The sequence below is a fragment of the Gavia stellata genome, chromosome 6 (assembly GCF_030936135.1).
Source record: "Gavia stellata isolate bGavSte3 chromosome 6, bGavSte3.hap2, whole genome shotgun sequence".
NCBI lineage: Eukaryota > Metazoa > Chordata > Aves > Gaviiformes > Gaviidae > Gavia > Gavia stellata.
The window spans coordinates 11332011-11346687 of NC_082599.1; the positions used below are offsets into that span (position 1 = coordinate 11332011).

At 37.9% G+C, this 14677-nt stretch overlaps 1 protein-coding gene across 1 annotated transcript in view; it reads right to left on the reverse strand.

Annotated features, from left to right (window-relative positions):
* Nucleotides 1–14677, reverse strand: part of ESYT2 (extended synaptotagmin 2) — an 89453-nt gene that overhangs the window by 31502 nt on the left and 43274 nt on the right. The gene's annotated exons all lie outside the window — the stretch shown is intronic.

The window sequence follows — 14677 nt, forward strand, 5'->3', positions numbered from 1 at the left end:
TTCCATTCTAAATAATTTTTAGCCACAGATTTTGAACCAGTTACAAAAAAAACTCACCATCCTCTTACCCACCCTTCCACACATACATATAAATACACACATGCATACACCAATATACACGTGTACATAGTATCTACTACATACAACCAATATCAAATAATGAAATGTGGTCCAATATTCTGGAGAAGTATTTTCATATTCACCATAGACCTGTTACAGATGAACAGTCACCAACATGAATTTGCAAAATATAATAAGCTGATGAAGAATCCCATTTGAGACCAGGAAAAAAATAGATCTAGAAGACATGAGCAACAGAAAGAATGAAGGATTGGTATTAAGAAGGTGGAAGGAGGACATAACAACAGCTTGCAAACACAGAGGAGGCTGTTTTCAATGACAGAGAGACAAATTCATTCTACCACTGATGCAGTAAAGGAGAAAGGTATCAACAGGATTAAGTATTGAAGTGAGAGAAATCCTCAGAAATACTTAACAGGGATAACTCATTGCTACATTATGTATACTTCCTTCACTGAAAATCTTTACAGAGTATTAGACATACAAATGCTGTAAAGGTTCTTATTCTGCTTCAGGGCTGCTGGCATTAACATCTGATTTCTAATGTCCTTTTCAATCCTATAGTCTTCTACTTCTAGATAACAAAACTAACAGAACCGAGTTTCCTTATCCGCCTTCTCACTGAAAACTTTCTATTAACTGCATAGAAGTTAAGGAATATAAGCAACAAACAAATCCAAACCCATGCAACTACCACCATGCTTCCAAATCCAACTAACCCAATCTAAGAATAACTGCATGAAAAAAGTTAAAAGCATTTTGAGATTCCTCAGTTAAGAAACTTAATTGTGGCGGTTCAGTTAAATGCTGAAACAAAACAACAAATCTCTACAAGAACGTATGTTGCATCTTTCAACAAACAGGCAAGAATGATCACCCTACATTCATTTTCTATTAAAAAACCCAGCACATACCATTCTTTTATAAAGGATCCAGTAATAGTTTAATTAGTGATTTCCTTTGTGAATACTTGGACTAAAGATAACACATAATACATTTACTTACATAAGGAGCACTGTTACTTAATATACTTTTGTAATGGTGGCAAAATATTTCAACGACATTATCTATGAAGCACCTAGCCTACCTGTAACAAACAATTAAGCAGAAAAAAATCATTATCCTTTCAACGGAAAAGGTAGTAAGATTTAGTAACTGAATATTCCAAAACAAAAGGCAAGACATATTATGGGGATGTACTGCAAGAATCTACATGAGCCACCAACATGCCCTTGCCACAAAGGTGGCCAACGCTATCCCGGGGCTGCATTAGGAAAACCATTGCCAGCAGGCTGAGGGAGGTGATCCTTCCCCTCTACTCAGCACTAATGAGCCCACACCTGGAGCGCTTAGTCCAGTTCTGGTCTCCTCAGTACATGGACATACTGGAGAGAGTTGAACAAAGGGCCAGGAAAATGATTAAGGGGCTGGAGCATCTCTCCTATGAGGAAAAGCTGAGCAAGCTGGGACTGTTTAGCCCAGAAAACAGAAGGCTTGGGGGGTACTTATTAATGTCTATAACTACCTGAAGGGAGGGTGCAAAGATGGGGCCGAGCTCTTCTCAGTGGTGCCCAGGGACAGGACCAGAGGCAATGGGCACAAATTGAAACACAGGAGGTTCTCTCTGAACATCAGGAAACACTTTTTTACTGTGAGAGTGCCTGAGGACTGGCACAGGTTGCCCAGAGAGGTTGTGGAGTATCCACCTTTGGAGATACTCAAAAGCCATCTGGACATGGTCCTGGCCAACCTGCTGTAGGTGGCCCTGCTTGAGCAAGGGGGTTGGACTAGATGACTTCCAGAGATCGCTACCAACCTCAACTATTCTATGAGTCTGTGAACTTTTTACAACAGAAAACAAACATTTGGTCCCATCCAGAGAATAAGATGAGTGTCTTCCTAACTATGCCATTCAGAAGGGTGAATAAACCTACGGACTTCAACAGAAGGCTTAAAATTTAGCACTTTCCCTGCTGATATCCATTCAGAAAATTGCTGCAAGATTTTTCTGAGCCTCCTCCTTTTACCATATTACACTCCTGTGTCTCTATATAGGCAGAAGAGAAATAGAAGCAGGGACTCATCTAATATAGGCATCTAACTTAAAGTCCAGTGGATGACTGAAAGAAGTTTTCTCTCTACCTCCATCAACCAAAAGGAGTCCAGCGGAGTTCTGCTATATTTCAACATTTAGAAACCAACGCACTTAGACCAGAATAATTATAAATGTATATAGATCATTCAGTTTATCTGTTTACTTCTTCTAAATGCGATTTTCTAAACCCTTCAGGATATTCATGTTTCCCAGACACTGAAAGAATGAATGAAAGTCAAAACAATTTTTCATTCTGTCATTACAGCATCAGACAGAAGACAAGAGCTCTCAGACTGACAGCTAAACTTCATGGTTTAGTTCTATTCATTTTCTTACTTCACATAATTTTATATTGTGTGGGTTAAAATGCAGTAAACAATAGATTTCTGCCAGTTGTATGTATTTTATTGTATTTAATTATGTCTTTGCATCCGTCCTATTCCCCTTGCCAGTTACAGAGTATTTCCTTTATCCATCCATTTTATATACTGATTTATGCCCAGGAATTATATTCAATATCTCACAACATTCAACAATGATGAAATTATAATAGCAGGGGGGGAATCAACATTTTTATTGTTCTGATCTGACCCTTAAAAAACACTTTCCTAAAGTATCCACAATAAAGTAGCGGCAGTAGAGAGAACTGAAATGTAAAGCTTTAGACACTGCACTGCACTATGAGTAACATGTTTTCTATAAGCTTAATTCTGGGGCTTTAGAAATAACAGGAGCTTTCTAATAAGATACTCCAGAATTGATGCTACTGTGAAAAGTTAGGTTGATTTTTAAGAGATTTCTAAAACTGTATTTTGCAAGTTTCATCAGAAAGTTATTTTTTCATTTTGATTTACTTTTCAGCACAATATCTCAAAAAGACACTGAAAATAGTATGTCGGAGGAGGAAAAAAAGTAACAGAATTTTGAATTTTTTACTAAATAGCAATAATTTGTTTTTGCAGTTCAGGGCACAAAGAAACAAAGATAAAATACTTCTTGCATTAGTTGCTGGTCTCACTTCTGTTTTAGCCTTTACATCATTGGTGAAATGCAGCACTGGATAAACTGAAAATGAAAAATTTCCTTTATCTGCTGGTAATTACATTTCACAATTAAGATATTTTGTCTTTATAACTAGTATATTCCAAAGACATCCTCTCACTTAGTTGTTTATTTACTTGATTCTGTGTATTAAAATTATCTTGCAGGATGAAGTGAAACAAATTATCTTGCAGGACAAAATGAAACATAGCATCAGATACTATTTAATATAAATCTGAATTTCCACGTTCATGTTTCCAGACGCACACACGCATCATTGGAGGTAAACGAAATAACATTATAAGGGAAGATATTCTCTGAATGTAATAGTAGCTCTAGTGACCAAATTGCATGAACAGGTGGAAATAGATAGCTTTCCAAAAATAAGTTCTGTGATAATTGATTTTCGGACTCTAAAAATTTTAATGAAAAGTGTCCTTACCCAAAGGTTGGAATACCTCTAAAATCCTAACTTTTATAAACACAAGGTAAACAGTTATGGTCTCTTTGCTTTTTTCACATGATTTAAACAATTAATGTTAGATAGCCACTCTGCCATCTATCAGCGAGGTTGATATTTGCTCATTATAAAATAACTTCAAAACACAGAATGTGTCATCATCTCAGAATAGGATTTTTTTCTCTGAAATGTACAAGGGCTTTTACAACACTCAAAAGTGTTAAGTGAACAACATGGTAGAAATTAATAATGAAAGCACATTTCACAATAATGAAGCAGATCATATTCTTGCTACTTTTAACAATGGTTATTCCAAAATATGCAGTAAATATTGACAGGCTTGGATTTAGTTTTCCACTTATGAAGTCACATGAACACTGGATGAATGTGCAATAAATTAACTGAATAATTTGTACACAACACTAACTAAATGATGAATGCAATGGTAAAATGTGAGACAATGCTATAGATATAAGCATCTTCAGAAAACTTTTAAAATTGAGTTTACTTTTCCCTGAATGTCATGATTTCTGCATAAGCGGAGATTTCCCTCAACTGGGAAATTGAAAACTTTACAGCCAGGAATTGGTTTCCATCACACAAAATACCCCAAAGCACTTTTATTCTCTGTCCCAAGAAATACATGATTTTGGTTTTGAGATAGGAATATAGATCTTTCCATTAGAAGACACATGCAAAGAACTGTCTTTGCCAGTCTGAAGGGAGGCTCTGTACTACTTCACTCAGTTTTCTTCTTCACCATCCATAAAACCATTACAGGCTCCTATATCCTGAGCACATGGTTACTTTCAGCAAATGGTTGTACAATATCCATCCAAATTTTTTCTTCTAAAATGTAGTAGTATTTCAACGTTGGTTTTTTTTTTTTTTAAACTTTTATTATTTTTTAGGAAGCTTTAAAGTCAACAGAATTGGGATAAATGCCAGGAGTAAAAAGAAAAATCTCAAAGTAAAAATAATGGTTTAACTGACCATACACAGGCATCTAGTTCCATTTGAGATCCATTAGGGTACAACAGAATAGTTGGGGTTGGAAAACATCTCTGGAGATCGTCCAGTCCAACACCCTTGGTCAAAGCAGAGTCAGCTAGAGCAGGTTACTCAGGGCTGTGTCCAGTTGGGTTTTGAGTATCTCCAAGGATGGAGACTCCACAACCTCTGCGGGCAACCTGCTCCAGTGTTCAATCACTGTTACAGATAAAAATTTAAAAAATCACAATTCATTATGTTTAAAAGGAATTTATTGTATTTCAGTTTGTGCCCATTGCCTCTTATCCTGTCACTGGAAACCACTGAGAAGTATCTGTCTCCATGGTCTTTACTTCCCCCTATCAGGTATTTATATACATTGATAAGATCTCCCCAAGCCTTCTCTTCTCCAGGCTAAACAAGCCCAGCTCTTGCAGCCTCTCCTACTATGAAAGATGTCCAGTACATTTAATCATCTTTGTGGCCCTTCACTGAACTCGCTCCAGCATGTCCATGTGCCTGTGGTACTGGGGACCCCCACACTGGACTCAGGACTCCAGATGTGCCTCACCAGTGCTGTGCAGAGAGGAAAGATCATCCCCCTCGACCAGCTGACAATGCTCTTCCTAATGCAGCCCAGGGTGCTGTTGGCGGCCTTTGCCATAAGGGCACATTGCTGACTTCTGTTCACCTTTTTGTCCATCAGGACACCCTAGATCTTTTTCTGCAAAGCCACTTTCCAGCCAGTCACCCCCCAGCCTGTCCTGATACATGGGGTTATTCCTTCCCAGGCACAGGACTTTGCACTTCCCTTTGTTTAACTTCATGAGTTTCATGTTGGCACATTTCTCCAGCTTGTCAAGGTCTCTCTGAATAGCAGCACAACTATCTGGTGCATCGACCACTCCTTCCAGTTTTAAGCAAGCAAACTTGCTGAGGGCACACTCTGTCCCACCATCCAGGACAGCCATGAAGATGTGTTGGCTCCAATATTTACCCCTCGAGTATACCACTACTGACTGTCCTCTAGCTAGACTTCACATCACTGACCACAACCCATTGAGCCTTAAGAGTTCAGTCACTTTTCAATCAAGCTCACTGTCCACTTACCTAGTCTGTACTTCATCAGTTTACCTATGACGATGTTGTGGAAGACAGCATCAAAAGCTTTACTGAAGTCAAGATAAGCGGCATCCATTGCTCTCCCCTCATCCACCAAGCCAGCCATCTTATCATAGAGGGCTATTGGCTTAGCAAACCATGATTTCCTGTTCATAAACCCATCCTAACTACTCCCAATCACTTTCTTGTTCCTCCTTCCTTACCAGCAGGATTGAGATCACCGCTTGGGCACCTGTGCCCTTGAATTGCCCCCAGAGCCATGCAAGTCACACTTGATGTTTTCCAGATCTCCCCTGGAAGTGGTGTTGGTGCCCACATGGAAGAGCAGCAGTGAGTAATAGTCTGAGGGCCAGACAAGCTTTAACAGTCAACATCCTGAATCTGAGGCACCGGCAAGCAGCAAACCTCCCAAGACAATAGGTCAGGATGGCAGATGGGGGCCTCTGTCCTCTGCAGCGGGGAGTTGCTCAGTACTATCACTTGCCACTTCCTCCTGGTGTTTCAGTGTGGCTCAGGCTCTGCTGGCTCAGATACTCCCAGGCCCTCCTCTGCTACACTGGCCCTGAATCTGTTCCACAGCTGCAAATCTGCAGGTGGGGTAGGAGTCATCTTCCTTGTGCCAGAAAATTTCCAGCTTTCCTCATCATGGGTGAAGCCCATCCAGTAGTGTCTCCAGAAGGTCAGAGGTCCAGTTTCAGACGTCCCCTCTCTACAGAGAATCACACTAGATGCATATGCGAGGGTAACTAAATTCAGCCTAAGCCATCTACTTGTTTATATACATTTATCATATCTGAAGCCAGACTATCAGAATCTAAAGTGAAAAATACTATCATTGGTAGTTGTACAGAGACTGTACAGAGCCCAGTACAAAGACTGGTGACCTTCATCATTCTTCAGGTGAAAGCATGAAGATATCATTTGCTCCAGTACCATTTTGTATTCAATGTCTTTTAAAAGGTATCTCATTTAAAACTAGTTTCGCCGGCTTCCCATTAGAGTACTAGCAAGATTACTTTTAGTGAGAAAAGGCTAACCCACCTTACATGAGAAAAAGTATGTAGTTGAACACATAATATGGAGGAACTGATGGGCTGTGGAATTCACATGATCACTTACCACACTGCTATTTGACTATGTATCCATATTCTAAAAAACATATTGAAAGTTCAACTAGTACATGTGAAAGTTTCTAAAAATCAGTGTTTTCAGAAGTATTGGAAAATGCTTTTGAGAGGTTATCAGGCTCATTTTCAAACAGACAAAAAGAAGGTTAAAACCCCTCATCCAGTTTGCTCAAGAGCCAGTGTTTACACAAAAATTCTGCCTTTCTTCCTTCAAATTTATCTTCTATTAGCATACAATGCCTCTATCAATTATAGATCAGGCTGTCAGCCAAGCACTTACAAGAAGTTGTGCACGAGAGGTTAACACACATTAGGAAAACAGTTCTGTAATTAACATTTTCAGCAAGGGAATGCACAGTTAACAACTGGATTGGAAAAGATCCTCTTCGGGTAAGTGGGAGGCTCAGTTTGCTAAGGCATATCTATTTATGGAATGCTAGCAAGGCTAAGTGGCAGTAATACCCTCCAGAAGTGGATGAGATCTTACCTAATACTCATACAGTGCACTGAACAGTCTTTTTCTTTTTCCTTTTTTTTTTTTAAGGTGCTGTGATTTCTTTTCTACACAAATATCAATTTAAAGCTATCAGTTTTTTAATTTCCAAATGCAAAGAAAAACCGTTAGAAATAGTTTGTTGTAAAATGGATTATTTTACGTTGGTATGTAAGCTTTACTTGTACAGTTCTGCAACAACAAACTATGAGCTAGAACACACCGAACATTTATATTTAAGAGAACTGAAGGTAGTTTCAGTGTATTCTTCTTTGAAAATTAATGGTGCAAATTATTAGTACCTGTTCTCAAATCTCATGCTCATCTTAACTCTGAAAAAAAGTTAAGAAATAAGTAATTGAACCAGGATGAAAAGTCCAACTTAGCATAAATAAATTCTGTTTTTCTATTACTTCCTCAATCCTGCAAACCCACAAATGTTTGAGTAATATAACATACAAGTAGCCTGGTAGTACCTGATAAGACTAATCACAACTTTTTTGTTTTCAGACTGGTTCTCATGTTCAGTCACAAGTTTTGATATGACATTGTATCACACTTTAAAAATCTATGTAGGATACCAAGGCTCTGCAATAAATAATTTTATACTGTTTTAAGACAAAGAACCCAGTTTATTACAAGATTTATTCCATTTTTCTTTATTCATAGGCAAATTAGAAGGCAAATACACACCATAAATACCTCAAAAAAGTGGTCCCTATCCTGAGGTGTTCATACCCGCATCCCATATTTAATAGTTTTACGTACTAATGTTTTCAGAATAAATAGAAAATGAGAAAATATTTGCATTTCCTTTTGATTTTTTCATGCTTTGTTTAGCATATTGCATACAGCAGTTAACACGGCAAAGTCCTATGCTGTCTCCTAACTGAATTAAATGAATTGAGCAACATAATGCATGTTGAAATTCAGCATTGAGAAATATCTCCTACACTAGACTGAAACATATATCATGGTGGTTTCTGTATTAACTGCCACAACCCAAGACAAACAAACAAAAAAAAAAGAACAACCTATGAGATACCACTGAGAACTGAAAGCTTTTCAATTTATGTGACCAAAAAGTATTTCAAAACATTGCAACACAGCATATAAAACACGTACAGTGCCTATGGTACAACCTTACTATCAATACTTTGATTATTACGCACCTCTTCTCAAAAACAGGCTACCAATTCATTCTGTCATCAGTCCTTAGGACCATGAGGCATGTAGAAAATAATTACACAAGGACACTGAAAAAACAGTGCTACTAAGAGTGGCCATTTAGACAAGAAATGCAACTAGTACATATAATATCAGAAACTTCTATTCATCCACTTATTGTACAGGAATAAATACAAAGACAGAAGTTAATTTCAGAAATGTTAAAGACAAATCCTTTTCCATTCGAAGTTGGAGCTAAGAAATTAAAAAACATTACTAAGGCTAAGCACGTTACAGGATTATTAGAAAAGCTTTGCAAATAAATCTTAAGCCATTAAATGTTTTGGAAGGAATACAAGCCTTCAAACTACTGGCATAAATCAAGCTTTCACTATTTGGGCTTTGAAAGTGAGTTCTCCTTGCAAACAAGATTTGCTACATTGACAGTGTAAATGTAGGAAGCACTACATACACAGTGCTTCCTTTCCAGTTCTACCAGAAGAGCCCAGCATCAATGAAGCACACTGATATCACTGCAGTAACACACACTCTCTAATCTTAGTCTACAGATATTAGTGACAAATGCTTTTTTCTTTTCACGTTTTTTTTGTTTTGGTATTCTCCCCCACCATCACCCCCTCATTCCTCTCAATAAGGTTGTTTCAAGTCTGCATTTTTGGCTTCCAAACATAAACAGACTTCAGCATAAGATACACTTTTGTAACGTAAGAAAAGAAGAGTTTTCCAAAAAGCAACATCAAAGTTCAGGCAAAAAAGCTTATACCTGCAGTAATACAGAAACAGCACTGACAGCAGACAAACTCACAGAAGAGAGAGAAGAAAGTAGTCAATATCTACAGTATTGCTTGATACGCAAGAGGGAGCCCTTCCAGCCATAGTCCAGCCAAATAACAAGGATTTTCATTCTACATTTTGGGCATTACCATGCTATGACTTGCTGGAGAAGAAGATGACCCCCCAACTTGTGGTTCCAACAGTAAGTTAAAGCAATGTCACCACCCTGTCAAACTGAAGAGCCCTATGCAGAAAAAGGGAGCAAGCAAAAGACTGCCAGCTGAGGAATCATTTTATGAAGCACTGAATATAAAAAAATTCCATACTTAAAAAAAAGTTTAGGCCTATAAATCTCCAAAATAGCTTAACAATATTATTTCCTTCTCTGTCACCTCTTTGACCAATGCGTAATTCTCTTAGTTTAGCTAAATTCAGGGAATGCCAGCTGGTTCTCTGCATCAGAACTAACAGGGCACTGGAAAGACTGCGTTCAGAATTTGTCACCAAGTGAAACTCTGCCAGGAGCCAGAAACGATGCGGTGTCTTTCCACAACACATTGCAACTGAGAGAGGTGATATGCCTTGCAGAGACTCTTACCAGCCAGCTCACTGGCCTAGAGCAGGATTTCAGACACCAGTTACACTTTCTGGAGAAGTAGTATGTGTGTCATGTTACTCAAAGCTCTTTCAATTTTTCCTCTGCTCAGAGCAGTGAAAACAGATTATATTTCCTCCCTGAAAACCAAGAAATTTGTGTCTTATCAAGGCTCTGTACTGAGAGCTAATGGAACACATACATCGAAAGAGTTTTTAAAAAATATGTATCCCTGCAGCCTATAAGAAAAGGTAGGCTAAAAACTGATGAGCATTTTTACATATTTGGTGTTCTCAATACCCTAGATGCTTTTACAAAGGGAAAAGAATGTACTGGAATGTAGAATATACAGTGTCATAACTGAAGTTCACAGCAGCACAAAAGGCAGCCTCTAAACACTGCCAACCTTGTGGCTTGATTAGGCTGCCATAAGCACTACTAATTCTCAGAAGAGAAGCCACAAAGTAATGCCGATGAACAGCTTCCTGGTAATCAAGTTATGGAAGTATAAGATTTCTGCAGGACAAATTTAAGCTCTGCTACAGGGCACAATGACACAATTCCATGGGATAAATTGCATTTCTTCTCAGAAGTTTCTTATAAGAAGGGGACCAACATGCCCTCTTCTTTCACTTGTGAATGGTCATGCAAAAACACAGTACAATATGTCTGTTAGTAGAGCACAGCCCATTACCACTACAGTGCTAAAGTGCTAATGTTATTGTAATAATTTAATAAGTAACATTATCCAGGGTATTTCCCCAGCCGCTCAAACACAGCTTGACTATACAGTACCATAGAAAGTAGAAATCACGCTGGTTTTCATCATTGCTATAGGAAACACAGCATATCTCTGCACAGGAGTTGTGTTTAACAGTAGTAAGTTTTTCAGTTGTAACTCTCTAAAGATTTAAGTGAGACAATTGCTATAGAGATAAGATGTATAGTTGTTGGGGTAAGAGACAGAGCAGGCAAGTTTTTGAGTTAAGGTGATCAGAAGAAGGATCATAGTTGGTCTTACAAAAATCCAGTACATCTTGCTGTTCTCCATAGTGTCAACTACTCAAAGCTACAGTTCAAGCCAATTCCCTCTACTTGCTACTGCTTTCTACCCTTCTACCAGTCCTGCATTTTGGCTCACGCCCTCACACTACTACTGACACTCTCCTGAGTCCTTTGTGAGCCAGCTCAAGATGCTAAAATACATCTGAAGGACACGAAACTAGTCACTTATTATGTTTAATATTCCGCCAGCTTACATCCCTTAACCGGCCTCCTTCAGGAGCAGAAGTTTCAATGCTGGTATAAGAGAGACAATAACACTGAATGGGAGGGCACAGGGAGACAATAATACGGTACTTTGGAAGCACCAACTATGATGGCCCTTAAAACATCACAAAAGCTATCAAAATTAAAAATTAAAAAAATGTAAGTTATAGCAAATTATAAGCATACAAAGTAACACTGAAAATCACTCTCACTTTATAAGCAACAAGACTAATTTAACAACTATTATAAGAGTACCTACGCTTCAGAATTTTTTCAGCTGTTCCACAAACCCCTTCAAAAGAGGTTAAAAAGTTTTGAAGCAAAAATACCAACAGTCTCATATGTTCTGAAGGCATTTTTGATCAACTAAAAGCAAACCAAAACAACATTCTTCTGCATTCTACATAACTACTTCATGGGTTTTTCCAGCCATTTCACTAGAACTCATTCTTGGTGCAAGCACTCCTTTTGAGTCTAATTTTCATTGGTACTGATAATTTTGAAAGTCACATCCAGCACCGAATTTTCCAAAGGCAGCCAATATTAAATGAAACTAAACCAACATTAAATAAATCAAAACTACAGGACAGAACCAATCTGTAATGAGGGAGAGCACTGCTTAAGTCAGCAAGTGGAGGGCAAAACTGTGAATATAAAAATGAGAGGTTTGGAAGAGTTGCCCACTTTTCCTGGAAGGCATCCTGTTTTCAGCCATTGGGTTTTTTTAGATGAATAGATAGATAGATAGATAGATCTATATAGTAGATAGATACCAATAGTATTGGTATTTTCACGTGTCTGTTTTGTTGGGTCTTTTTAAAAAAGAGAAATGGATTGGGTTAGGACATGCCTTCAATATTAAGTATGCTACTAAACAAGCTTTTGAAAATTACCGATCTGCAGTACAGCTATAAGCCACATACACTTCTATAACTGAACCAAAAATCAAAATAATTAACTATGTGATATTTTGTTCTAAAAGTAAAAGATAACTACACTTAGAGAAGCAGAATATATGATAAATATACATAATGTTAACATAATGAGAAGTAATGAGAAAAACCTTACAAATCCTGACTATTTACACAGTGCTAACTTCTCTCTAGCATTGAAGCGCAGAGATTTAAAAGACTACTTCAAAACATCAGAATGCACATACTTCTCTCTCTTGAAATCTCTTACATATTTGGACATATTTTATAAGCTGATGAAACTTTTAGTACCTTCTTCACAATAATAACAAAATACAGTATTTGAAAGTTCAATATAAAGTAAGAACTCTCGCAGCATCAAAACCTTTATGCATTACTCAGAAATACGAGACTGGTAAACTCATTAAACAAGTATGTTCAGAACTATTAATTTAGGCAGCATTGCCTTATATAGTCAATAAGGCCAGCAAACAGATGACACAGAGCAGGAGGAATTGTTGCCAGTTACTTTAGACTGGAAAATATGAGAACAAAATGTAATGCTAGCTGCCAACTAATTCCTCTTCTCTTCTGACAAAAATATTGAAGAAAAGCTTTCCTTGGCTGCAGCCACTTGCTCTCTAGTAAGACAGAATTTGGTTATTGCTATAATAAGCATTATTCCACATTTTTCTACAGAAGTTAGAAAAATAAACACCAAGACGACACACTGCACTGGGGAGAGAAGTCTGCTTGGAAAAAAACTAAACATCCATGTATAACTATCAAAATTATGGAACAACTTGATTCAAAGATACGGTTTTTTTGAACAATCCAGCCTTAAGTTTGCTTGGACCTTGACCGCTAACTTAGTTTGTAAATGAAAGGAGGGTGAAAAACACTTTTAATATTTTTGTAACTGAATACTTTTGGGGAGGGGTTGACTTTTTAATTTTCATACTCCAGTCTACTTCCCATCTGTTTTTGTCCCACTGAGTCAACCAGACCCCTAAAAAAGTGGCATGGGGGTAGGAATAAAGACAAAATTACTCTAGATAAAGTCTTTCCCAAAGTTCAGAAAGCTTCTCACCACAAATGACATTTGATATATTTTCAGTTTACTATCTCAGGTGCCAGTTGTCTGAGTTAAGCACTTTGCAAATGCATGGCACTTAGAGTGGATCAGAGACAGAAAGGACTGGGCACAGGTACTGGAGCTAAAAGCTGACTGGAGAGGTATCAGGAATACCAGAAATGAAATGTTCAGACAAATGCTACCAAAGCACAATGCTGGCAAAACAGAGGAAGCATCAGGAAGTGCTTACAAGCACGCCTGCTGCTGATCTCTCCCTCCCTATCCCCTGCCAGCTTTCCTACCTCTCCCCTAGGAGCAACAAAGAAGCAGTAGCTGCAGGAGGTACCCCAGGAAAGCAGTCCAGACATACTGCATTGATTCACGGCTCCAGCACAGTGTCAGAATGGCTTCTGCTGAAGGACTGTACACTGTTTTCTTTCTCAGTGAATACAAAACAGAACTGAGAGAGACAACACAAACCACATCTACAAAATGAAGAAAGGTCATTCCTGTAGAAAAAAAATGTAAAGCCTGTGTCCACACAGCTAACTCTTCTCCCTGCGCCTCTAAAATAGAGTGCATTTAACTTGTTTATTGGATGGTCCCTGTAATGAGCTGGGCACTGTACTGAGTCTGGAAATTGTTTGGAAGAGCACTAAATAGCAAAATAATATGCTAACCATTACACAGTGCAGACTACCATAAGGCACTGTTGAATCCTTGTCATGGTCCTGCTTAGTTTGTTAGTATAAACATGAATATTAACAGATGCCCTACACTCATACCACTCAGCCAGAGGGTAAAAATGAGACAAAACTTAAGCAGACATCTCCTAATGTTTACACTCACTTCAAAGAAATGTGTGGAAATCCAAATTTGGTTCATCCCAATGTAATTCCCCAACCCCTTCCAAATAAGAGCAATGATGTTTTATCAGTTTTGCATGAACTATTCCACTTTTACAAAAAGCCTCACTAAATTATCCACAAAACGTTTCCAAAGTCTTGCATGTTTTACTAAGATTTAACTCTACATTCCCACTACCCAAGCACACATGGTTTCTCTAGACAGATGAAACAAGCCACATAAACGATGCAAGTGACACCATAAGTTTTTCCTAGGCCATACATAAACACCCATATAAGCCTATCTTTTCAACAAGTTAGCAAAAATTTATCATAGGACATTTGTTCAAAAGAAGTGTGTTACAAGAATGTGATTTCATTGAAGAAACTAACAATATACCTTCTAAAGCTGTTGAACTAAAGAACTCAATCCCACCCTCCAAACCTTGAAAACTAGATCAACTTTTTAGAGTTGCAGACTGCTGAGGAAACCAAGATGATCAATCTGAGACTGTTTCGAAGTGCCTAAACCCATATATTTGTAATTTATGACCTAGCATGGTATGTAACTGTTAAATCTTGACATCACAAGTTTTACTGTTGAATTAGAA